Source organism: Larus michahellis, chromosome 2, assembly GCF_964199755.1.
Source record: "Larus michahellis chromosome 2, bLarMic1.1, whole genome shotgun sequence".
In the NCBI taxonomy this organism is placed as follows: domain Eukaryota; kingdom Metazoa; phylum Chordata; class Aves; order Charadriiformes; family Laridae; genus Larus; species Larus michahellis.
This window is the reverse complement of record NC_133897.1, coordinates 52,775,486-52,803,233: the sequence shown is the minus strand read 5'-3', so window position 1 is coordinate 52,803,233 and position 27,748 is coordinate 52,775,486. Positions and strand designations below refer to the sequence as shown.

Below are 27,748 nucleotides of genomic sequence, written 5' to 3'. Positions count from 1 at the left end.
CTAAAACCTTGGTTTTGACTATTCAAGGTATCTGAACCTTTGTGGCAATTTAATTAACACTCATATACCATCCAGTCAGGTAAATATGCTCTGTTTACTAAAGATGACAGTATCTGAGCTCTTCAAACTAGAGATTAGGAAAGTACCAAACTGAAGTATTCAAAAGACTATTCCAAGAAATAAAATAAATAAATAAACAAAAAACCCAAAAAAAACCCATGCCAAAAAAAACCAAAAACCAAACCAAAAAACCACAACCACCACCACACGAACAGTAACCCAGCAGTCAAAGAGGTAAGGTCTATCTAGTTTTACAAAAATGCATGATTTTTCAAAGCAGCCGAGTACCTGCCTAGCAAGTGGAATTTAAAGACCATGGTAGATATCGAGTACAGAAACAAAATCAAACACTGTTCTGAATAAAATGTTAGAATCCACTTAGACTTTTCCAAGTATATCAGGGCTTGCCGCTTCATCTGAGGTCGTTTCTCGTCAGCGGGCTGTACTCCAGATGTTTCCAAACTGAAGCAAGCAGCAAAAAATATCCCTTAAAATCCATCTGAATACAATTTTTTTTTATTCCTGCCTCTCAATGTAGTCTCACAAAACCTGAGGGCCAGGAGGATAGTAAAGGGAAAAAGATGAAGCCCCAATTTCAGTCAGTCGTGCTGCTGTTCTTAAAGGTTTGTAAGGATAGAATGAAAAGTTTTCAGCAATAAGAAAGCTGTAGGGGAGAAGAAAGGAAAAAGGAAAGTAGTACTGTGAAATAACAACTAAAATAAAGCAATCCTAAATGTTACAACTCAAAAGGATTGATGCACTTTTTTTTTGGGGGGAGTTGCTTTTTAATGCTTAAGCTAAGCATACTCCAAAGGAGTCCAATGTGCCTGGAAATGGAGTAAGTTTATTAGAGGCTGGTTAAAAATATGCTGAAGAGAAACAGAGGAAGTTCATCAAAAGTGCTGTGACTCAGGAAAGCAATTTTGAGTAAAATACAACTAAGAGTAAAGAAATAATAAAAGGTCACAGTCGTCTTTTCTAGCACTAGCATGATCTGGCTGCAGTACTTGGGACTTACCTGCCATTTCAATAAATCAAGGGCCTAGGAAGGACACACAAAAGAGCATCTTGAGTCAAGATGATAACACTTTATTGCTTTGCTTCAGCAGAGGCCAAATCAAGACAATGATGACTGGCTATACGCCAAAGGAGATAACAGATACAAGAAGATAAGCTCAAGGTTGGGAGAAACCCTAGACTTCCTTCTAGAAGCAAGGTGAAGCAGCAGTATTAAAAAAAACAAGGATTTTTTCTCTCTATCCATGCTTATGACACATACAGAGGAACTAATGGTATAATCAGGAAGTTAGCAGTCACATGGAGGAAGAGAGGGCAACAGAGGTGCGTGAATGCTAAAGGAAACAACCGAGTTAACTGACAGTACAGACAGGATGTCGAAGGCTGAAACAACCGGAATTATTTTCTAAAGAAATCATTCTGCAAAGAAAAGTACTGTGAAAAAGAGAGAACACGTTGATACTCCACAGTGAATAAGCAGAGCCTAATGCTCATCATGCTTATCAGAAGTAAAAGAAACAGCAAAAGAAAACTGGATACCGTTTATGAGTCTAATGAAGACAGAAAAGTTTTGAAGAAACCAGCCTTTTGCTTCAGGCACTGACATCGCTCTTCAAAGATGACAAAAACCAAGAGAAGGAAAAAGAAACCTACCAGTAATCTTGCAGCAGAAAGCAGCTCCATCTACAGAGGTGTTCCCACCAGCACTGTTTCTCTTACTGAAATCAGTGCATCAAAACATCTAACAGTCAAAACACCCCACGTTTTCCTGACTTCTCAGTACTATACAGTCTCTGAATCCACCCCTATAGACTCCTGGCTCTCTGCCAGTTCACACTATCATAGTCACAAAGAACAACTTGCCCTTAACACTTGTGGACTTCCCAGTGCCTGCTCCCTGAAGGACATTCAGCAAAACAAGACTGCAAATGGGCCACCCAGGAAAAAAAAAAAAAAAAAAAGAAAAAAAAAAGGCATGAGACAGTTAATATAGACTTTGTCTATAGCTAAAACTTGTGGAATAACTTGAGCTATTCTGCATTAAAGAGATTGTATCTCCAAACAATATTGGTTGTTGAGACCAATCTGGCATTTAAATGGACATTATTAACCCCACTTTAGAAGCAGGAATACGGAGATGCTAAGGAAACAAATGTGGACACCATCACATCCTAAAAAAAACCCACTATGCAGGTGCCCATTTGTAACACTGATCCCACCTTGCTTTGCTGGGTACTTCCCAGTCTGTGTACCTGCAGGCCTAGAACTACTGTTCTGGGGATGTCCCAACCAGACATCACCCTCCCTTTCAATGCTGACACATACCTTGGGGCCATGCTTTGTAATTCTAGATCAGGAAGAGCTTGCATACCTGAGCAATCTTCTCAATTATCCAGACAGGTTAACCATAAGATCACTGTAAAGTAAAATATAAGCCAAAAGATACTGAAGAGCCCAAGAACAGGACAAGCTCCAGGTTTATATAACCAGAACGCATAGGGTATTTTGGAGGGAAGCCAGAAATCTTACAGAAGAAACTTAACTAAAAGATAACAGCAGCGCCAACGCTCTGCTCACCTAGCCCATTTCCAGGGGAGATGTGTCCTGCGTAAAGCTTGGTAAACTGCATGAAATGTGACACTTGACAACAGGAGATCCGGGTGTTTTAACATGAGACTATCCCTTGCTCGATCTCTGTATTGCAAAACCACAAGTAGCAGATGACTCTGCTTGAGCAGGGGGGGTTGGCCAAAATGACTTCCAGTAGTCCGTTCCAGCCTCAACCATTCTGTGATTCCGAGTACACCGATATAATGACTCTAACCACTCTTGAAGTCCTAGCCTGCCCAACTGTGTTCAAATATTGTGGCTTTTCTGTACTCAACGAGCAAAAAGGGCTGCTTTTGTAGCAGGTTGCCTTCTATGCCATAAGAAGAGTCTCTAAGCACACTAAAACCAGCTGTTGGTTACAACTTAAGAACAACAATCTCCGTAACTCTTCCCAGCTGGCATCCAAGAGCCATTCAAAAGAGCTCATTCAAAAAAGATCCCAGTCTTCTGTAACTTGAAGATCTTAAAGATCAAGATGAAACTTTACTTCTGACAGGAAAACTACTGTAAATTGCTTCTGTGCTACAGTCTAATACAGCACATGCAAGCACTCGCTACAATCTGTGGTAACCCCACAATTTTACTGCATACTTTTTCAACATTAAAATACACATGGCCCAGGGAAAGAGGAAAGAGTGATGCAAACATCATCCTTCTACTGGTTTGAGTCATAAGCTCTAGAGAATTATGCCGTTTAAGCAGCAGACAACAGTTGAAAAGCTTACTGTCTCTCCCTTTCGGCAGGGACAGCAGGACAGGCAATGTGTTCATTCTGAAATTGCAACCCACATGTGAACTTAAAATGCCACCAAATCTAATTTATGCTTTTATGCTGGGCTATTAAAACAAACAAAAAAAAAAGTGGGGGGGCAGAGGTGACAGAGAGCGCCACCAATTCATCCAGTGCAGGTAAAGCTAAAGAGAAGTGTTATGATTGTCTCCTGTTTTACTATCAGAAAAAAGTGGAAATAATTTAACGAAGAAACCTGACTCATGAAAAATACTAGCTAATTTAGTAAACACGTTTAACTCCATTGCTCAGGTAAAAAGTCATTATCAACTAAAAAGTCACCTTTGTAGTATATATCATCTGCTTCTCCAAGTATCTTCTATCTCATCAGTAACTGTAATTACAAAGGTTCTCTAAGACTCCCCAAACGGCTACAGTTAATACTCACTGTCAAAAGCTGCTGACGGCACAGCTGTGTTTCCCTATCTCCACACTCTGGTTGAAGCTCCTGCTCCAGCCTCTCTGGGAACACACATAGTTATGCCAAGAATGAGCAAAACGCTTGCTGCTTCCAAATTGACTAATCAACAAACCCAGTGCTTAACCTTCCCACAATACATGCATCCAGACAATGCAACCGGCACTGTCTGCACACTGAGGACTGAACCGTGCCAGCCACATTTATTCTGCAAGGCGACTCGTGGCAGTTTCCTTCGCAGGAGCCAGAACATCAATTGTCACCGATCGCTGCTGCAACTCAATCAACTTACACCAAAACATCCATTCAAAATGAACCAGCACTTGCTGTGTGATGCTTTTCTCTATTATCCTAAAAACAAATAGTGCCTCAAATATTTAACACCCTCTTGATTCCACCCAGGAGTTATTGCCAAGGGTTTTACCTGCTATGAATTTACAAATGCTAACTACAGAACAGGGAGAGGCTGGCAGCAACAGGCAAAAGGACGCTATGCCTTTGGTTCACAATAACATACATGCCTCTAACTTATTATATAGGACAAAAATGGATCCTCATAACTGTTTCAGGTTAAAAATATTGTAATACATCCATCACCCTGAGCCACCATCCTTACGTTCTCTGCTAAAATGAAATCTTTCTACTCCAAAAACCTCAGGCTTCTGCCATTCAAAGTCCAGTTCCAAAGCAAATCTGATGTCTCTCCTTCCCCAATGTCATCGCCTGGCCTCTTCCTCCCCAGTGCCAGCGCTGGCACTTGTCCAGCCGGCCAGTTCAGAGAGATGGACTCTTCAAAAACCAACCCCGCAAAACAAAAACAAAGACACGTTTTCAGCCAGATTAGCCCCTTGAACGTGTTCCCCACTCACTCACCTGAGCATCAGGACCACCACAAGGAATGGGGAGGGGCAAAGAGGAAAGGAGGAATATAACCAGCTCATCTTAAAACATCATGGAAACATGCCCTGAGCCAAAAAAGAGGATTTATTTCACCTGTGCAAAATTCAGGGCACACAGCTGAGATTCAATTCCATGGGGGAGAGCAATGTAAAAATATGCAATTACTAAGTTCATTACAGTATGTTTCATTAACTCAATGAGCTCCTTTATAATTGTAACAGACATTAAAAGATTAAAGTACTTGGATAAAATCCAAGTACATTTTTAGTGCTCTGATGATTGCCAGAGTTCATATCTTCAGAAATATAAAGTAGCATCCCTTCATCAAGTCCCCTGTGAGAGTAACCACTGTTTATCCTTTTTGCTTTCAGACTTCAGTGTTCCCAAATTAAATTTTCCCATTGCACTTGGGGGTGAGGGGTGGCAAATCGCTGTTCAGTTAACTGTCTAGTTCAGTTTGACGTAGTTAGAAGTGTTTCCAAATAAAGCTGTCAACTGAAGTTGACCATTTTGAACTTCCTAGAGGGCTAACACCTGGCTGAAAAGCCCTTTGTGTGAAAATGGCAACACTAAAACAAAGCACACCACAGTAACTCCGTGGCACCTTTCATCTGCTTTCAGTAGTAATTTAACGTCAGTAGATCTCTACTGTTCAAGCAGTAAGCGTGATTTAGCTATTAATCTCCTTAAAACAGAATGGAGTCCTCTTTCTGCCCTTCAGTAAAGCTATTCTCCTCTGCTGTGAGGACTAAAACATAGCTTTTACAGGTTTGGCAGCATGGCGACAACAGTAAACACAGAGCCTTACCCACTCTCATTTTACGCTATATTAAGCAATATTCACAGGTTGTACGCTGAAAGTATAAGCATTTCCAAAAAGCCGCAGTGCGCATCTCTACTAAAAGAATACTCCCTTTTCTTTTCTCTCTCCCCCCGCTCCCCCCCGCATCCTACAGCACACTGATGCTTCAGGTTATTGGTTTTGCCGTCTTCATGATGCATTCACAGAACCACAGCCCATCAAGAGTATTGTCAGGAAAGAGATGTCGTATTTCCAAAGCTGCCAAACAACTTGCCCTGTAACAAGTATGTGGCCACTCAGACCTCTGAAGACCAGGGCTTGAGTCCCATTTCAATTACAGTCCCCTACTCCCAACAGGGGATTCTGTTGTTCTGTCAAGAGCTGGATGTGACTTCCTTCTACCTTGCTTGGAAGGTTACTCCAGTATGTAGGGTTCACAAAGACACGTTCTCTGCAACATGCAGTTCCCAATTGCTTCTTCTTGATGTGGGCATGCAAAACTTAAGAGGACAGTATACATGAGGAACGAAGGAAAAGATGGTTTTTCAAGATTTTTTTGAAGTTTCCTTTGCCCATGTGCCATTCTCCAAACTCTGAAGCAGATTCCTACTGGCCACAACACCTTCACAAGCTCTCCTCTTGGGCTGTTAAAGAATTAGATGAATTTCAGCCACTTTTCTTACCTTGCTGGTCTCACCCACTATGCCAACAACTTTGACTGGCGGGGGGGGAGGTGGGGGATGGTGAAGATGACATTAACTCCACTTAAGGCACTTGAAGGAAATTCTGAAGCAGCAGTGCCAATAGGTAAATATGCTGCATCAGTGCCAAGGACAAAGTCTAATGCTCCCATTTAAACAAGATAGAAAAATGTATTCTTGCATTTGCAAAACAAACCTCTTGAGACACAAAAGCCCCATATTCTTATTTGACCTTGGTGTCTTTGAGAGAATGTAATCATTAGCAGCTAGTGTAAGATACAACAGAGAAAAATAAACTAAAAAAAAACCCACCTGCAAACAGACCTTATATCTACCAAGCTTTTCCCCCACAGCACTGATCAGAGAGAAGAACTCCCTACCACACGTAGTAATCACACTGTTTAAATTAACAGAAAGTCTGCTTCAAAGACAAGGATGTTAAAGTTGGAACCAAGAACACTTGTGTTTAATTTTCTTTTATTCAAAGGCTTTGTGTGTGGCCACGTACTTGCCCTTTGGCCCTCTGCGCCTCCAACCCCCAACTATAAAATGGGGCACCACACTTCCTCAGAGCAGTTGAGAGGCATTTAGAGGCTACAGGGGGTTGTATCTAAATCAGGCTGACAGATCACCCAGAATGGGTAGCTGCCTTATTTATTCATGTGCTTGGACAGTCTGCTCGCCCAGTTCTTTCTGCATTTTACCGTTCCAGCCCTCAATGTCCTGAAAGCAGAGACAGGCTTACGCATTTCTTGCTACCATCCTCAGTTCAAATACAACACCTGCACTAAAAACCACAGAGGCAGACGCGCAGGACACAGCTTCAGAGTCTGCTGGAAACAGCCTGAGCTCTTTTTAGCATTTCAGAGCACATCGCTGCAGTTACTTGTCAGATGGGGCTTCTCACAAGAATCCCAGGTATGGACTTTGGGATGGGACAGAAAGCAGTAAACCATTTTGTGCCTATATTAATAAATGTCTTCTAATTCTCTTACTCTGCCAAATTAAGTTTCATTACCAGCACAAAACGACAAATACGTTTCTAGGTGGATTACATACCTTAAAACAAATGAGCAAGGGAATCTAATTTCCCAGGCAAAATAAAAGCATCACCATTACGTTCATTTAAGCCAAGACTGAAAGAGCACACAGAACATGCTATAGGGAGCAAGTCTGAAGTCTCATTGCCATTTTTCTTTACATATAAAGCTGTTTTTCCTTATGTTAAGAGTCCCTGAGGTACACATGAATGTCTGCAGAGCCAATCAAAATGCAAATACTCTGAAATAGCCTAGTGAGCAACTACTGCTCGCCTCTTTACCACACTCTTCTTTCTACTCAGGCTTTCATCATTTAATACAGGTGACTTCGCAAAACACTTGGTGCTTTGGTTTTAGAGCCCTGAAAGTTTAAGATGTTCTCAACTTAGAAATAACCTGTCATCTGGCTCCTTGGTTCAGTCATTCCCGGCAACTGCCTTATTTTCAGCACACACGTAACAGGAAGGGACCACTGTCCTGTGACAGTTACCTCTTTCTGGCCCCAAATAATCTCTGTAGTTTTAATACAGTGAAATTAATGCATGGCTGCTGGCTACCCTACCCTCCCGCCTTTGCTGTTAGTCATTTAATTGCTGAAGCAGAAATACAGATGTTAAAAGAGACAGGCACATGACAGAAAACACTTGCCTCTTGCTTTGAAGACACATAACATGTCAGCAAGATGAAAAATCCCACAGCTATGAAGGATCCCAATTTTCTCAGGGTAAGACGCTCAAAACATCTTGCATGGAACCATTTCATCTCTAACAAAATCAAACTGAACTATTCCTGGTAAATTGAGGAGCTGTCTGTTTTTAACAGTTCCTTTCTTAAATCCATCTCTATTTCTCCTGGTTCATTAACCAACCTTATTTAAGAAAGAAGAATCATATCTTAAAGGGAAGAAGGCAGCAAGGTAGTTTTGCCTGCCACCAGTCAAGTTAACTGCAATATGAATTGCTGCTTTCTGTTATGAGAAAACTCAACCTTGCCAAAGGTTGGCAGTTTCCTCTAGCAGCTGAGAAGTAATAGGCCTTGTTGAGCACGTTTTCCTTTTGAGCAACTACATGTGTGATGATGTATGCAGCACAGCTATTAGCTTGTGTGGGGGAAGGAAGGGCTACAGGTCTCTGCTGTCAGGCTGTGTCCCTCTAAATTTTCAAGTTTGCAAAAATATATTATATTTTTATATAGATGAAAGAGCTAGCAATGATGCCCATGAGAGCTGCTTTCAAGCATTTTAGATTAAATGTCATCTACAGCATGATTTGACCTGTATTTGCTTTTAGATTTTTTAATTATTGACTTATTATATGTGCTTTAAAAGCCATTGGAGGCAAAAAAGTCATTTGTATTCAAGATACTATTTTTGCTTTTGTATGGCTTTTAAGTGATGACAGCTTTAAGACCCACTAGAGTAAGCAAGGATTAGACTTTAATGTGCTTTCCTTGCTTTTAGTATATAAAAGTTTCACATGAACAACCCTTAGAAAGAATAGCAACTGTCAGAAGTTTTACTGTGTTCTTTTGAACAAGGATGAAGTGGGGAAACACTCGCTTATTTATTTATTTTTAAACAGGACATTCATTCATAGAAGAAATCTAAGCACAATACTCATCTTTAGCCTAGGCAGTGCAACTCATCTCTCTCACCTTTGGGATTTTTTTTCTCCTTTTCTTTTCTGACATCCCCTTACATGACCCATTCTCCACTCCCTCAAAGAGATTACATTCACACACACGCCGACTATTTTTCTCCAGGTGAAGGTTTTGTACCAACTGCTGCGCTTTCATCTCACCCGAAGCACATCCCGGCTGAGATGCAACAGGGACACTTCACCCCTCCCCAGTCCGTCTCTCCACTTTTGAGGCTTTTAAAGCACAGAGAAGCAAGACCTTCACTGGCAATTTGGGAATTTCAGAAGTGCACATTGATATTTCATTCTTCCTGTATTTTTTTTTAAATGTCAGATTCAAACAACCTATGCTCTGAAGAAGCCAATTACTGTAGCTTTCATGAAGGTTAAAAGTTCAAAAGGAAAGCTGGTTTTTTCATTTAGCAGCCTCTTTCAACAATTCCGATAAAAAGAGGCCAAAGAGCAAAGCGGATGTGTAGGTACGGCAGCAAGGGAGATGAGGGGATGGCTCTCAAAGTTTTTAATTCTCTTATTTATGACTCCCTCTCTTCCACCAGGTTCTGACCTTACCCTCTTCGGGGGACACTGTCCCAAATGCCAAATACCAGCAATGAGAAAAAGCTAGGAGAAACACACATTTCCTGCTGTCTTCCTCCACGCACACAGAGCAAACAGTCCCCAAAGCACATTTTACCCTGAATCCTTTGGGAAAACGTGTCCCAGACACGCAAGGCATAACCATGAAAATTATACCTCTTTCTCAAGCTTGCAGGCTTACTACGCCTTTTCTCAAAATCCCCTTCCTGCTGACAGATATAAATCAAGCAAGCAAACTTACTCTGTGAAGTCGAAACTTCACATGGCCACAAAAGGCTTGCTTTTCTTTCTTTCTTTAAACGTTAACTTTGCACACCAGCATAAGCACCAAAAGTAACACACTGAGTATTATCTTGCATTGGTTTTTCTAATGAAAATACACTGTAACCACAAAAGGAAATGCTTAGGGATCAGTAATGAAGGGACTGATTCATATGCCCCAGAGAACAAGTGCTGAACAATGTACACTCAGTGAGATTTCAGCTTTATCCCTTATTAAAATAAAACCACGTGCCTGATCTTTAACCCACTTTGATTTATTAATGTTTTTGCTTTTCAAGATTATGAAAGTAAGTATGAACAGACAAGTCAGAAGCAAACAATTCATCATGAAAGCCTTATGCACCAAACACTAGAAGTGCCATCAATCTTACTTCCTCTCTTAAAAACACATATTTAGTTTTGAAGGGAATTCCAGTTTGAAGGTCACAAAAGTAGGCAAAGGTCACAAAAGTAGGCTGATGCAAACAATAAAATACTACATCCCAAATGTAACATAGCCTCTGCTACTGTACACAGACATCAGTTGGTCATCTGTCAATCCACTAAAATGCCAAATGCATTTGAAAGATATTAACGTATCAACAAGAAAAAAGGAAGAGTCCTTTGAAAAGGTCAGAGATTTACCGTTTCTGAGTTGCGCATAAATAAATCCTCAAATCCAAGGAACGACCGTGTGCTTTACATCGCAATGTCTTATGTTTCAGACACCTTCCCCACCAGAGTCCTTCGCTGGAACGCAAGTCTGGATTAAAGTCACAATGCAGAAGAAGGTTTTATCCTTTTGTCCGAGTCCTGTCCCAGAAGATATTTGTTCTACATTACAAACTGTGTCACATTTTCCATGGGGCATTCAGGAAACTCCTAGTACAAAAACAATGAACGGGATGTTGCAGGTCAGGATAGAGCGACACTCACTGAACGAGAACATTTGAGGAAGCGGGGGGACCTTACACAGTCTTCTGTTACTTGGTGTCTTCTTGGTTACAGCCCCTATACTTTACAGAGTTCATATTTGTGGGATAAGCAAAGTTTGCATGCAGCCCTTGCTTGGCCAGACCCGTCCCTTGGTTTTATAAGAATTCAGTGCCCCAGCCAACTTTATAGGACCCTGGCAACCATGAGGCAGCTGTGACAGCTTCAGCCAGTTCACCCCAGTTCATGCTGTTGCTCTTGGACTATCTGTGCACCTAACATTGGCATGTCTACCAGTCAACCGAACACAGGACGAGAAGCCTGTCGTTTTGGTTTTTTGAACATTTCTGCTTATAAAACTAGCACTGCTCAAAATCATCCTTGTAAGTTAGATCTTATCTACTACTACATTACTACTGTCCTGTGGCTGGAAATACTTGGAGCATTAATATTCCCACAGCAACAGGGTAGCTCCACAGAATGCGAAAGCAATACCTATATGTTGAAGCTTCCCACACCCACAAGGAGTTCCTAAGGTGATGCTTACCTCCTCACTGGATCTTTACTATATAGCAAGACCTTTGCACAGTACTTCAGTTAGATCAAAACTTATGCACCCTCCTGAAACACCTCCTGGTAAACCCCATGCTCCCACCTCTTGATGGATTCCACCTCAGGGCAGGTGCTATGGGACCATGGGAGGGACCACAACTCTCATCCTCCCCTAAGCCATGCTGGCTGTAAGAGAAAGGAGCCACTGAGAACCCTAATTCTTTAAGGAAACGCTAAGATATAAAAACCAGTGGAAGTACTTGAAGAACAGTAAGCTGCTGAGCACTGCTCTTGCTTCGTAAAGCGGTCACCTTCGTTTTACAACAACAAAGCCCCAACAAGCATTTGCAGCGGCATGCATTTCTAGCTTCCCTCTTTCAGATCTGGTTTTATTCATCAGACTTTCCACAGGGTAATCCTACAAGAGCAATTCTAATGCAAAACTTTCACCATCAAATTGAGAGGCCTAATTTGTGGCCACAGCTGTGGCCTGTTATCTGTACTTCATCACTCCAATTCAGCACAACACAAGCTCCATAATTCTTCAAACTCCCACATGCCTCTACACCATAACAGCAATTAATTTGCCTCTTCCAGCCTACGCCATTAAAATAAAACTGTAACATACCACAATCTGAAAATAAAACAAATTCAGCCCCAGCCCTACCTAACCTCTTCATAATTTGAGGAAAAGACCTGCAACTTCAGCATTTCAGAACTGGGACTTTTGTCAGAAATTATTTTTATTTATATGCCTACTTTTAACGATTACTGATAAATCTGAAGGAGTAACTTCACATTAGCACCTAAACTATACCATTTGCTAAACTTTTTACAGGGGCTTGGAAAAAAATTTTCTCCTATAGTCAAAACAAAAATAAAACTTACTGAAATGTTTTCATATTGACCTGGAAGAAAAAAACAAAAACAAAAAAAAGCCCACCAACTATTGCACTACAAAGAATTTAAGATTAAATGGCAGTTTCAAGGACAATTCAGTCTAAGAACTATCACCCTATAAATCTCTGAATAGGGGTTCATTTGATAGTGTCCTCATTAGGTGAGCTAGGGCCATTAAAGCCTTTCCCTGATAACACAGTAATTGGCTTTTCATATCAAGAAAAAAGGTTCTCTTCCTTTCATTTGCAAAGAAAAGTCAATGGCTTTTACAACTCCACCCAACGGTAAAGTTAATCAGAGGGAATAACACTTCCTCATTACATCATAAAAAGAAACCTCACTTCAAAGTAAAGATTATTTTAGTCTTGAATAAGTTTTTAATCAAAAAGGAAATACACATTAAAGCCACTGTGATTTTATTTGACCTTCTCTTCACTAAGCTTACTCAGCTCCATTCTCTCCTTTTGGAAGCAAGTATAGTTCATAGTAGTTCACTTATATTCCATATGGAGCACAGGACAAAAACACTTTGATATTTCCCTTAGCAATAAGACTAGCAGACCAGGCAGGAGTCTAAGAAGGAACACACCACTTCCAAAATAAAACTGCATTTCCTAAAGTAATTAAACATCCCGTGCGTGTGTCACAGCCGTACCACTCAAGAAGCTCAGTGATTTAAGAGGGAACTCAGAATACAAACCCTGAAATAGGAAAGATCCTAAATATGGCACGTGTCCCCTCGTAAGAGGCACACTGCTTTACAAACTATTAAGGCATGCCCTCCAAGTTTGCTGGACCTCCATGAGTTTTCCTGAGGCTTAACCAAATAGTAACTGTAGCCGCAGCAATCTCCAAAATGGTTTTTCTGAGTTTTCCTAGAGAACCTTTTCAACTTAACTGTGCAAAACAGAGAGTGCTTTCCAGACTGTCTTTCCCTTCCCTTTCTGCTCCAGATGCTTTCTAAAGGCACCTAATCCTAAAGTTTGCTACCCCCATTACATAAACAGGAATCAAGAACTACCTTTCTCAGCTGATATTTGTGCTCTTCACTGCTAAGGTGACTATTTAATCTGGCTGCTTTAAAAAAAAAAAAAAAAAAAGAAGATACTGTTTCATTAATTAGTGTTGCACAGCAATTTTAAAAGAACCATTGCTAAATGCACACTGGTAGCACCAGAGCAAACTCACATGGGTAACCAATTAAAACAAATAAAACCTAACAGAAACAACCATTTCTCACTGGAGATTTAAAAAAATAAAATAATAATAAAAAACACACATACACAAAAAACCCTAGAAAAAACAACCCCCACAAACAAACCACCACCAGCCTTTCAGAAACAAGCCTCAGATCGTAGCTGTAGCGCATAACAAAAGATGAGATTCAGAGACAATAGTTTTATTGCACATTATAAAACGTCTCCATGTTTTACAGACCATATGTTACTTGACTCACTCCTTCCCATAGATGACTGCCTTCTTCCTTCTTTTGCTTTATCATCATGCTCTTTACTCTGCAGATACCAGCTATCCTTTTCTGTCAGATGGATACAGACCTAAGCAAGTTCAAAGCACATGTTCCCTAACTTGAATTTAGCTTTGAAGTCTGCTGCCTGTACTTCATGACAGAAAACAGTTTTTTTGCAACTTAGATTGTTTACCTTCTCCAGCTACACCAATTATACTAATGAGAGTTATTACCCCCATGAACAAACCTTTTTTTAATGCAGTCATTTAGCTTCATGAGCTCAGGCTTTTAGAATAGCATCAAGAGTTGATATTTGCAATAAAACCACAGGAGCTGGTTTCACTGCTAACTTTTAGTGAACCCAAAGCCCTTCATAAGGATGTTCTGGAACTTCCCAGCTCCCATATTATTGGCATATACTATTAGGTATGCAAATATATATCATTACCCAGGTACAAACACATTCTGTGACTTGTCCGTGGGCTTGCGCTCACTGCAGCAATTCAAGGACTAACTTGCACAACACGCCAGTACCCCCCTCCACCGAAATTACTGAGCCAAGACCGTTCATGATATAAACTGATGCAAGCTGCGCAGCTGGGGAGCAGAGCAGAGGTTCAAGGCACAGACTGTAGCTGAGGTAAAGAAGTCTCTTGGTTTGGTAGCCTATCTGCATTTTGATGAGGCATGAAGGACCTCATGCATCCTCCAGGGTCCTACCACATAGGAGGAGGAATACATCAACTGCCAAACGTACCATTTACTTGTACGCAACTTTGCAACGTGGCAACTGACAATGCGTTCCTGCCCTGTTGATCCAGGCGCAGATCATCTGCATGTCGCAGTCAGAGCTTAAAGTAGAAAATAAAAGTAAATTTCTTTGCTGTTGGTTTCCATGAGGGAAGGATTTCACCACTTAACTCGCAAACTCAAGGCTAGTGCTACAGCCATAAGAGCAGCTTACATACACAGCAAGGAATGCAGGAATAAACGAGACACAAGAGGCAACCAACTAACTACTGAAGTGTGCAAAGTCTTTATTTCTTTAAGATATCACATAGATTCTGAAGATGACTAAGAATTTTATTCATGAAAAATCAACCCCAAATAACTCAAAGAACATTCAGCGTGGGAGGTTCTTTTGCAAAAATTAAATAGCAATTGTGATGAAATAGTATCTTCTGCCGAGCTACCAAAGAATTTACATTTTGCTCATGCTCTTACCTAACTGTTTATAGCCAGGAACCATACACAAGGGAAACTAGCCAATTTGTTATCTCAGAATGCAGAGTTATTTCAAAAAGAGGGGGGAGGAGGAAGAACAGAAAGCAAAAGGAAGGTTAATTTTAAAAAACAATCTTAGGGCAAAATTCTTATTTCACAGCAATCCAATAGATCTAACCTCCAGTTCACATCAGCTGCAGATCTGCCCAGAGCCAGTTTTAGCAATATTTCAAAAAAATGCTGGCTAAGTACAGAGCACGTTGGATCTGCTTGTATTCAAACTCGTGATCGCCAACTTATCGGTACCCACAGCCGATGCCTCATGATTTAAAACTTTGTGTCTCAAAAGTGCTGCCAGAAGATGACAAGAAAGGCTATTAGCACAAATCAGTAATTGCTAAGTACGCTCTCCTCCCTCACCTGTGCTATATTCATGGGAACGTAATTTTAGTAAGTAAAGCTATGAGCTCCTTCCTTTCAGGCACAGCATCTAGATGCTTCATGAACATCAGCAGGTCAACAGCTACAACTCTTCTCCAATACTGCCATTAGAATATCTGTATTTTAAGGATCTTAGTTTTCAAAGCTGTTGGTAACTTTTAGGGAAGAAAAAAAAAAAAACACCACCAAAGAACCTGAAAGAAAACTTATTACATATACTGCATAGTTAAAATAATGGGTTTTTAAGGGGCTTAACATTTAACCTCAGCCTGAGGGAACATAACTTCTCAGTTGTCATACTGTTGTAAATTCAAAATGAAAAAGAAACCACAGCTATATCCTGGTTTCTCTTTAAAAATGTATAAAATCAATTCTCCTATTTAAAAGGTCTTTTGCTTAGCATTAAAACAATACATTTGTTCAGCTGAAGAGATCAAACACTGTCTAACTCCATCAGTTTAGGACAATGTGCTATTATGCTTCAAAGTCACGTGTAGCACATATCAAATGAAACGTCAGAGAAGCAAGGCATTTAAATGCATATTTGACATACTTTTTGCAACTCAGTATGTTTCACTTCTCAATGGGGCTGTGGGTGGGAGAGGAAAAGGTTGGTTTCTTATGGATTTGAGTGTAAAGGCATCACTTGGCAATTCAAATCATCCGATGTTACAGCTGCCCACTGCTAGATGCTGCCACGTACAGCAAAAATACATGCACCATTCTGCATATTCAGAGGGAGCACTTACAATCGCTGTCTGTCTCTTCATACACCAGCATTACATAGCCCTCACGCTGCAATGCCAACATGAGTAATTTGTCATTAAACTTTCAAGCTGCTCATTCTTATTTGTGCATAACAATATTTACCATTCTCAAGTACCCCATGTCACTGGATTTATATCAAGCCTCAAACAATGAAGAAAAAGCAGTGTCTTTTGAAAGGTCCAAAGTTGCTGCTGGCATTTTGCAAACCAACTTCTACAATGTTACATTCTAGTCAGTCAAAGTAAGGTTTCTCTCACATTTTGTCTCCACTTCTGTACGGGATAAAAATCCCCATATTTACCACCTGTTGATTAATGCGTGTATACGTCCCTCATCTAATAGTCTGCAAAGGATAGAGCACGTTTTATCTTACGCAAATATACTAAGCCAGGTGCAGAAAAAGCAGAGGTAGATGCCTGAACTCTATGACACATTAAAACCATAGTTTGTTTGTGTCTGTTATAATTTTACAGAAAAATAACTATATTCACGGGTAAAGTTCCTGTAAATCATTCATTTTCTCAACTCCACCCTCACCTCTACACTAATGAACAAAGCCAAAGACAAACTTCAGATTGCCATTTGGATGCCAATCAAATACCACCACACAGCTGGTACTTAGCATTTCTCATATGGAGGGCTCTTAGTCCCTTCGAGGATATCAAAATCTTTACTGACAATTTGCAAATGAGGGATGAGAGAACCAGAAGACTGAGCTGAGTAGCATCAGTAAGTAGAGAGACAGAGTTGGTCAACCTGAGAATGTTAGTGCACAGGAAATAGAAACTATGAGTTTACACTGAACTGTCTAATTTTGTCTACTGCTCATTTGAACATGCCTCCCATTTGCCTACAAGAAAATAATGAAAGTAAATGCAGATGAACTTTACTAAAAGCAGGTTAATAAGATTACATTAAACTTCTACAGGCATTTGAGTAAAATTTAAACGCCTTTAATTTGATTTAATGTACTTAACTGAGGAAGTAAAGAAACTAAAACCAAAGCCACTTAAATTCTGCTTAGAAGTCCTTGTATAGGAGTACTATGTAATTTAATCCACTTCCAAAGCATATCTTAATCCAGATTAATTCTTCCAAATGTTCCTATGTAGACAAACCTTCCACATATGCTAAATGCACAGGCAGCTTTCTCAAAGAAGATAAATTACCTTATACTTAGCATAATAGATTGAGATTACTGATGAGTTGCTGGTGACCTAGAAATTCACCTTATGACACACTAATATCCTACTTACATACCCTTAAGTAATAGAATCCAAATATCCTTAATCTCAGGTTCATTTTTTTTTTATTTTTGAGCTCGTATCAAAATTAAATCTTTATTTTTGAGCTTGTATCAAAAAACAGTTTCAAATACAGTCTCAAGCAGACCTCTCAGTTTCATTGTCCCTTAAATCCAAAAGGAAGATTTCACATACGACACCTAATCTTTTATCTACCATCGTCAAGATCAACGGTTCCCTATAGATGGGTTGCTATGGCTTGTTTCATTAAATTTCATGTAGACGTCTTAACTTCAGTCAAATGAAATGCGCCTCCTTCACAATCAGAGTTTTACAGATTTTCTTGATGTCTTGCAGGAGGTTTTTGAAGGGCATGAGATGCAGGCTGACTCTTCTGTGTGCAAAGCTTCCTCATGTATGTAAAACCCTTCACCTAGACGACCCAGTTTTCTCTGTATGAGAGGCGAACACCAGCTTACAAACTTGTTTGTAAGATACAGGAGGACTCCGGACTGTGGTTCTGAACATTTGGCGGTACACAACCACAGCTGGAGATGCACTTCTTCCTATACTCATCTTCCCACGAGAGCCGCTACCCCACAGCTAAACCACAGAAACTGTTCCGTAGGCCAGGTCTTGCATGCAGCCCATGGGCAACCACCCCACCCACTACCTTACTGTGAGGTGGGCCTCGGAAGAAGCCAGCACCAGCAGCCACAGGTGAGATGAGCCCTGAAACCAAGCAAAGAAGTTATACCAGGCTTCATCGACGGTCCCCCAAATAGGGGGAGAGAAAGCCACCCTGCCCTATCCAAGGGGGAAAATGGGTCAACAGCCAAAGTTGGAGGGGAAGGCAAGGAGGCCCAGCAATTAAAGTGGCAGGAACTAATACACAGCAGGTTGGTATTTGAAGTCTTGGTCTTGCTGTGAAAAACCTACATTCCCAATATGGTCAACTAACGAAAGCAAAAGACTTATAAAATTAAAACAAGTTGTGGAAGCTTGTGCAGAAGACTATAAACTGTGTTTTCACTAAGCTTTTTGCTTAAGTTAGTTAATTTAAGAACCCACTTTTTTCATAGTTAATTCAAGGATACAGATGAAACTAGAAATGCATCTCCTCCCACTCCTATCACCAGCCCCCACAGAAAAATATTTAAATAGCAGAGATTTGTAATCCAGAACAGAGAGCAATATTCTATGAAGTATCACCTAATTTAAATAAATCTCTCTCATTAACTTAAAGGCATTCTAAAACACATCATCACTGCCTTATTTACTTGATATTTCACACTAGATCTCCTAAACATTAGGATACACCTTTTATAGACATAAATGTGTAATCATAGATTACAGTATTCAGTCAAATAATATATTTGAAATTGTAAATTTATTCTGAGTACCATTTAAAATATTCTGTAGCTATGCAGTTGCTCTTTTGCTACAGCTCCATTATCTAAGTATTCTTTACTGTTCACAAGTCACAGAATTCCTGAATATTTTAACTGCATACATGCAAATAATCTTTTTCCTCCTAAATTCGTATGTGGGCCATTATTACAGAACTAAATGCCTCACAACTCTTCATGCATTCATTCTTTCAGACAGCAAGACTAGACATCATTAGCTACTAAATCAATAAAATACTACTAGGTAATCATGTAAACCAGAAGCATATAAAAAATAGAGAATATAGGAGCAAAATCAGCATTTGAATGGAACCATGATATAAATTTACTCAACTTTAGGAGCAAGAAACAAAACTCAGGATCTTCTCCTGTGACATATGAGGCTGAACCTCAGTTGTTCTTATGAGAATAAACTCTGGGTTGGAAAGGTCAGAAAGATACAAAACGTGCAAGCAATATAAATGCGATGTGAAGTGCATTCACCCTGTACCTATTAAACATAACTGGGAACAAAATCTGAGGTGAAATAAGGATAAGCATATGCAATTTTAGTGAATATCTGGAAGGTGATAATCTAGAGAAACTGATTCTTTTTTTCCATCATATGCCTGGAATAACTAATTAAACTGCAGTGAAAGAGAGATGAGTAACGCACACAGCTAATGGGGTATATACAGTATAATGGGTAGCAGATGCAACCAGGACTGTTCACTGCACAGAACACAAAGAATTTGCAAATACTTCTGTCACATCGAGAGGTACAAGAACAACTTTTGAAGCTGACGAATTATGATCCCACTGCAACAACAAACCACTCCCCACTCCCTCTTTCCTGATGCGATGCTTCGAGATTAAACTTAGAGCACATTCACCCTCTGACCAAACAAGATGGCATTTGAAACACAGAGTCCGCCAGAGTGAAAACGGTCTATGTGGTGGGAAACCACAGGAAGTTCAAATGGGATGAAATAGCCATTAACGCAGGTGGCCTGACAAGGCACAGATGCTTCTTCAAACCTTTGGCTAGATCTTCACATAAAGATAAATATTGTCTATCTAAGCCCCAGTCATGTTGTGATTTCACCTTCAGTCTGTGAGATACGGCCATCACCTTCTGTGGCTAAACCACTAGAAGGAAACTCACATGTGGAGGCCAGATCGGGCCATCCCTCCACAGGCTAACCAAGATGTGACCATGATGTACCCTTGCCACACAACTTGGATGTAGTTGTAGCGTCCTAATAAGCTTCTAGTTCAGCGTGGACTGACCTTCCTCCCTGCAGGCTTTTTACAATGAATGCTGCTGACCCAGGCTCCAGCAGAAGGGGAGAGTAGACAGCAACAGCAAATCAATTCCAAAGCAGCAGCACTGCCTGGATTTAGAGCTGTCTGGAAGATAAGGGTCGGGAGATCAGTCAGCTCCCCCAGCAGCAACTATCCTAAAGGGACCAAGTTTATCCACACTCACCAGATGGCTTCATAGTTTTCATGAGCTATGTAGCGTAAGGTATAGCGCCGTCCGAGGAGCACTGGAATGAAACCATATCTTTAAACTCAGTGGAATAGCCAGTCCAAAAAAAGCAAGCATGACCAAAAAAACCCCACATAAAACTATAAGAAAATCTACCTGTAAGTCTGATTCAAAGCATAGTTTTCCGATGCTAGACTGCACTGTGTAAATGCTGCTTTGCAAGGTGGATAAAAAGTAGAGAAAGGCAATATAAAAGACAAGTGTATGTGATTTGTGTAAAAACAGGCTATTACACAGATATAAATTATTTGATTTGCTATTTATTAAGTACTGTAAAGTGCTCAGTGTTATCCAAGTTACAAAGAAAACTGTCTTCTGCTTTAAGAAACTGACAATCTAAACGACAAAAGGGAATAGACAAAGTGCATCGAGAAGCCAGTAATGAATGAGGAATATTTTGATTGTGTTTTGAATTTGATTGCTTCCTGTCAGCACCTCTGAGCTAGAGTTCTTGCTACAGATCTGCTGACACGTGGGCAAGCGTGGCAGAGCAGAGTATTGGTAAGGCATTTCAGACACAGCAGCACAGAGAAAGCCAAAGTCAAGACAAAACAAAAAAGACAAGTTTGGAATCACCATTAGCACAGGGAGAGAAGCACAAAGGATGCCTTAAGAAATCTGAAGGGAGCTTAAGATGAGGAAAGAAAACTGCAGGAACCTGATACTTAGAATATGAACTTAAGGCAGAGCCGCTGTAAGAAACAGCGGCTGAAGCTGATGCAATGGGAGAAAGATAGAGCAGAGCAACCCTGCTTTACAGAAAGAACTGTTAGAAAAATCAACCTGGCTATTCAGGAGACCCACCTGACGAAGGCAGGTGATGAAGGAATTCAGTATCAGCTGTTTAGTGTGATACAAATACTTATGCAGTCAGGAAAAAAAAAAAAGGATGAGTAATTTTTATGGCCAACCTCTCAGCCTTAGGAGCACATTCATTACTAGAGGTCCAACGTGTCACATTTCTTTATAAAGTTCGTGACTGAACTAGCCAAGAGTTCCTTTGGCAGTTTAAAAACACTGCTGTCACAGATGGGCTTCATACAAATGGGGTTTTGTTTTATTAATAAGTGTCTCCTCCCCCTCCCAAAAATCCTCAACCTATACCAACCTTCAAACTTCTTTTTCCCTTTCCATCACTTACAAACATAAGAGAGAATAAGGCATTGTTTGTTTGTTTTCTTTACTTAATAGGAGACTAGTTTTTCTCCAGCTTGGTGGTACTCCAAGTGAAAAGGACAGCAGATACACTCTTGGCAACTGTACAGGGTGCTTTTTTTTGTTTTTCCATAAAACACTTCACCGTGCCAGCTTTCTGAGTAACCTCAGAAATAATATATTTTTTCTGACAGATGACAGCAGAGTGTAGTTAATAAACAAATTAGACCCATATGAAATGTGATTCATACGCAATGTCATTATTCCAAAGAACAAGGTGGTACATGGCTAGCAAAGAGACCGTCCTCATACACAAGCCTTCACATGAAAATACTTTCCTGGACTTTTGCAAAGCTCTTTTTCCAGTTCTTCAGCACTTAAGAGTTGCTGTGCAAAACTCTTCTAGCAACAGAAGAATCCCTCTTACAGTGAAGCAGGAAGGTCCAGCATGAAGCTAGCCAAACAGAAAACTGTCTCCTCGCAGCACCTCACACACAGACAGAATAAGATGCATCAGATGGTTTCACTGTAACCATATGAAAGCAGAAAGAGTCTGAGAAGTTTCAGATAATTAATTGGCTGGTTTTGCATTAAAAAAAAATACGAAAAGGAAGATGCAAGCAAGCATAAAAATCTGTCATGGTAGCAACACTTTCACTGTAGGACACACAAATCACTGTTTCCTCCTAAGTCTGGCTACAGTACAGAAGGTTGATGACACGCGCACACGTGGTACAGTTCGCAGTAAGGACAGAAGGATTTGATGGCTAGCCCGGTTCAAACACCGGTATAGCAAGGGGTTTAAGTCAGGCAACAGAAGCGCTCTCAGCCAGTGCATGTAAAGGATCACCCTGCTAAAGGATTTTCATCCTAAGACCTCACACGCACGCCCTCAAGTAGCTATTGCTGGCACCATCAGCCAGAACAAACACACGCTCGTGATTCTATGACAAACGGATGTTGCATCCAGAATAAGTGAATTTCAACACGCCACACGCGACACAGGGAAAAGTTTGTAAATAAAACCCCCTTGTTTCTTCCCCCTTCCCTCTCTCCCCCACGTCAGCAGCTCCGGGTCCAGCTCAAGGGGATGAAGGGGATTACTGCCGAAAGCCGAGGAGATTGGCCGTGTGACGGGATCAGGAATAGGAAGTCTAACAGACAGGGAGACCTGCCTCAGCCACTGACTCAGCTTCTGACACGCTTTATGAACTTGCCCACACTGCTTCTTGGTGCCACCGCTGCTCTCCCAGGCTCCCTATGATCTTATTCAATTAGGCCAAATCTTCAAGGTAGTGACTGCCTCTCACTAATTTTGGTGAGAAACAGCCTATAGGCTTGAATGATACCTTGGTAAAAAAAGGGGGCTGATTTTACTAGGATCTGCCATGCCAAGAATAAAACCATCTTTTCACTTAAATAATGAAGAATACCCACACAGTTAAACCTGTTAATATTCTTTAAAAATATGTACAGCTGGAAGAGTGGCATGTTGCTCTCATTCACAAGTTTGCCACGTCCTTACTGACGCCTACGATCTCCCCAAAGAGACTTTTCTCCCAGGGTCCAAGTTTTCCATTCGTGTCCTTTCTTTCCCCTTCTCTCTTGCCTTACTCCCTCCTCTAGCAGAGCCCCTCAGTCACATTCAGCAAACTATTTGCGGTGTGACATGGGGAACCGAGCCAAGCCTCAAGTGAGCAGAAAAATAATCTGCAGAAAAACAAACAATTTATTTTTAACCTGGATGGGTTCCCTGACTGAGCTTATTCCCCACCACAGCAGGTGTATCAACACACCTGAGGAAGAAGCAGAGCGAACCAAGCTGCAACTCCTGCTGACAGAAACAAGCATCATATCCATTAGCAGGATACGAATGCTTTGTAAAAGATTAATATTGGAGTAGAGGGTTCTCGCACTGGGGAACTCTTTAAACATCATAAAATGGACTTAATACATATTCCTTATGTTTTTCACAGCTTCCTTTGCCAGTTTGGCTAATTATACGATATTTAAGTTTAAACATATGTTGCCTCCCTTGCAGTGAATCCTCTCCTCCTACATGATACAGCAGTGAAGTCATCTTCAAGCTGACTTCAAGCCGAATCCTGCACCCTCTGAAGTAGGTGGGCATTTTTAGTTCATCTGGCAAGCGGTCCAGCCCTGAAAGCACAGTCATTCTTACGGCAATAAGCTACCCTGAGCTCCACCACCACAAGCATCCTGAAACACACCATCCAGATGCCCTATGTTAAAAAAAACAGCATAACTTCCACCATCCTGGGCACGTGGTTCTTAAAATACATAAGAAACAGGACACATCTGCATTAGTGTGAAAGGTGAGCCTTTTACTCTCCTTCCTTCCATACCATCACCAATTGACTTTAAGATTTTTCTTTTTTTTTTTTTAAAAAAAAAAAAAAAAAAAAAAAAAACAAGACACATAAGAAAGAAGAAAATCCCAAATGGAAGGAAGTGGCAAAAGACTCAGCCAATAAAAAGTATTTAGAAGGGCAAAAAATCTTGCAGCCCTTTATGAACTGTCATGTGCCGCAGACAGGAAAATCTCTTTCAGTTAGTGCGTTCCACATTACGAGTGCCTTTAGTAAGCGGAGCAGTGAGTACGCCACAATAGCTGCGTTTCATTAGCTTAGCAGAGCAGAGTACAGGATTTAAAGGGAAAAAACAGCAGCTGAAAATAATTGCATTAAATTAATGTTAACCCACAAACCCAGAAGAGGCATATAATATTCAGGACTGCTACAGAAGCGGTAACTCAGAATTAATGTCTGCAAGAGATGAATAATCCTGCTCTGACTGGGATTCAAAATCCTAAAGGAAGAAAGTTCACCTCAAATAGTGTTCCCCGAAGGGGGGGAAGGAAAAAAGGAAAGCATGGCCTAGTTAAAGATATCAGTAGGTAGGAACACAAACTGTAAAATGATGTGGTTCCCAAAGGACTAACATTTTTTATGGTTTATACACACATTCCCACACATTCCTCCTCAAAAAGGACTTTGAAAATAAATCTAATGTTAAGAACTGTAAATGAAATAGACATGTGAGAATTTAAACGCTCAGGACAGAAAGAGACCAAAACCTCAGAGACTAGAGCAAAAAAGGCAGCCAGGACTGGAGTGGACTAAAACACAGCCAGCAGTGACAGCTATAATTCAATCGGAGGATGTACTTTACAACAGTCCGTGAGTCTTGACACCACAAGAGCTTAGAAAAGAACAGTATCACCAAAAAAGGTACTTAAATCTGTTAGAATGGAGAGACACAAGACAAACTCAAGGTAGTGCGCTCTCCTCAAATTGAAGAGGGAACTTATGCTAAGTGTGGGGAGAGAGAACTAATTATTTAAAAAATTAAAAAGACGCTGAGTTACAGCACCTATTCCTTTCATCTATGAACAGGTACCAGAAGTAAGCAATGGTACTGTTGGTCGGGAGGAATAACAAAACTCACAAGTTCTTTCTCACAGTTCCAGCGGGAAAAACCAGCCTGGTCAGGCTCTTGGCTAGCAGCAGGTCAAAAGGAAGAACTAAGCCACGAAGTGAGGTGTGAGGAAAGCCATGGTAGAAGCTACTATCAGACCAGCTCTGAGAAGAATTCACTAGACTTAGTGCCTCGTTAGCCACTGGCCATCTGAATTTGCATGGCTCCTCCAATTGGAGATGAGTAATAAATTCTACCTAACGAGCAAGCCAGCATTTGGAAACAATTAACATCCTATTTTCCTTAACCATCATGTTCAGGGAAGTTCTTACTTCCCTTCTGCATCCCCGTAGAACTTAAAATATTTATAGTGAGACAAAAAATGATCTGTGGACTTTACAGTTACAGCAAAACTAACCAGCATGGGTTCATGCTGTAGCATGTTTTTAAGCTCAAAAAGATTCCCTATCAAACACATAAAATTAATTTGTGATCCACCCTTACTGGGCAGTAAAAAGTTTCTTTTTAGTTGAGCTCCCCAGTAAAACAAGATTTTATAGCTCTTCATCTGTATTTGTCTACCATCTGCACAGCGCTATCCCATATGGACACACAGTACATTTTTTTATATTTTTGTTAAGTCTCCTTCGTTAGCAGTATTACCCCCCCAATTCTGCTCTTTCACTGTATGATCAGCACAGGACTGCCTAAAAGTGAATAAAATATAGTGCTTCATTGAAGTTTTGAAGTTTTTATTGTTTAAAGTTAAGTCCTCCTAAATATTTTTATTTCAACGCCTTGATGAAAATGTTAGAGAAGCCTGAATCTCACTCATCTAGAAGACTCTTTATAACTACCCTGACAGTGAGGCTTTTTGTACAGTAAAATCACACCCTACATGTTTCAGAGTGGAAGTCAGGTAAGTTATGAGACGGCAATCTGTTTTTAGCACAAGTTTTGCTTTCAGGCCTTTTGTTTTGTTTTTCCTTAGAAAAGTGAGAGATTCCTTTTCTCATACATTTGTCTAACAAAGCAAAGCAAACAGCTTCCCTGCGAGCAGCAGGGCTAAGGCAAACCCATCTGAATCCCTGGTGCAGGTTTCCAGCTGTTTAATGAAGGCTCACGTCTGAGTCCTTCCTTTACAGTTTCTGTTCCATCCAGTTGCCTACTTTCACAAAACCTGTCTGAACTTTGCATCTTTGGGAACTCTATTGCTCTGCTGACTTGGCTTGAATCAGCCGACAATTTAAAAGTTACTGTACGGGGAAAGAGGGAAAAAAGAGACACAGATCCCATATATACAAGCAACAGAATCTGTTGCTGTTTCTAAGGGTACCAAGCTAAAAGTTTAACGGGTGGGGAGAATGACCCAACTTTTGAAATAGGAGCCCCTCTTGCTCTCCACACCTAATACAACTTTTTGCCAGCAGAAATCCATCCTAAAGCTTTGGCTTTTGAATGCTGGGAACATCAAGTAACAAAGACAATTACACCTGAGGTTCTCTTTTATAGGACATTCCAGGTAATACTTCCATTTCATTGTACAATATTTCCTTCCAGTCCCAGCAAAACATGGCATTTTTGATCAAACTTATCGCTGAACTTTCCAAATAAATACCTGAAGTGAAACAACTCTATAGCTGTTGCTGTTCATTCTTACATTTCCATCAGTTATTCGCGTAGTCATTCCCACTCTGATTTAATCTTTCCTTTCATGATTGCATAAGTCTACACAGAAAATGAGAACAGTAAATCAAACTAAGCGCTTGGCAGGCACGTATTGGTGAGATCACAGCGAGATCCTGGAATAGCACAGGCCCTCCCGTATGGAGAAGGCTCGTGGAGTTCCCGTGCAGTTTCAGTAACCATCATCTGACCCAATGAGCAATGCTGAGACGGACACAGCCCACCGTGGAAACCAGCCGTTAACTGGTGAACACCCAGGGAGGTGACAGAATTGGCATCCACAGCTCCACAACTAATGGGATCACGTTATGGATTCTAACCACATTACTGCATTAATAAAACCAGCACAGACCAGAGCTTTTTAATCTAATCACACGATGGAGCTCAGAGGTAAATAGTGAGAAGTGGGGGTACAAAGTCCCCATTAAAAGGTAAGCCTGAATACACAGAGAGGGTTTCATTTATCTGATTTTCAGTTCTCTGACTATAAAAATAAAATGTTTTACAGGGTCGAAAAATAAGGTATTGTTTAGGAAAGGTGTACTTGGCCCAAGGAGAATGACAAAAGAATTACTTAAAACGTGTTTGTGATTCATCGTGGTTCAATAACTTCTCATGAATACTAATGTGTTTTGAGGAGATAGAAAGGCTTGTGCAGGTGTGACAGAAACGATTAGTCAGTTATTAGTAAGCTGCTGGCTTTCCTGGCAGCCAGGCTGCTGAAGCTGTGCGCTACGGAAAGGGCCTGCCAGTAACTCTCCACGCACTGCTGATATTTAGAACCGCCAGAATAGTCAGGACAACAGATTATATCTGCAAACATTTTTTTTTTCCTCTCCTCGTTTTGCCTGCCTCCATGGTAAAATTTGAAGTTAACGCAAAACGCTACCTGCCTAAGTCAGTGTGGCTCCTCTTCAGGAGTAAGTGTAAGGAAAGAATCTAAATTAATCCAAAAGCCCCTAAACGTAACTCACGTCCCTTCCTCTCTAAAACCTTCTAAAAAAGTGGTTATTTCAGACGAAGTATATCTATATGGATCTATCCACACGGACCAGCACAGGCAGGCTGGTTTAAATTTAAACTTCATCTTGCTTTACTGTAACTATTCCCTCCACCAGTAGCTTTACAGCGAGCAATAAAACTTTATTCTTGTTTAACACTCTGG

The 27,748-nt window shown here is 40.6% G+C and overlaps 1 protein-coding gene across 4 annotated transcripts in view; it reads right to left on the bottom strand.

The window, feature by feature from the left end:
* Positions 1 to 27,748, bottom strand: part of ELMO1 (engulfment and cell motility 1) — a 311,733-nt gene that overhangs the window by 268,858 nt on the left and 15,127 nt on the right. Inside the window, exon 1 of one of the 4 annotated variants that reach the window (XM_074575426.1) lies at positions 10,480 to 10,716. The exons of the other annotated variants lie outside the window; for them this stretch is intronic. The gene's annotated coding sequence lies outside the window, so the exon portion shown is untranslated. Of the gene's footprint in view, positions 1 to 10,479; positions 10,717 to 27,748 lie in introns of those variants that run through there. 4 annotated transcript variants of the gene reach the window in all.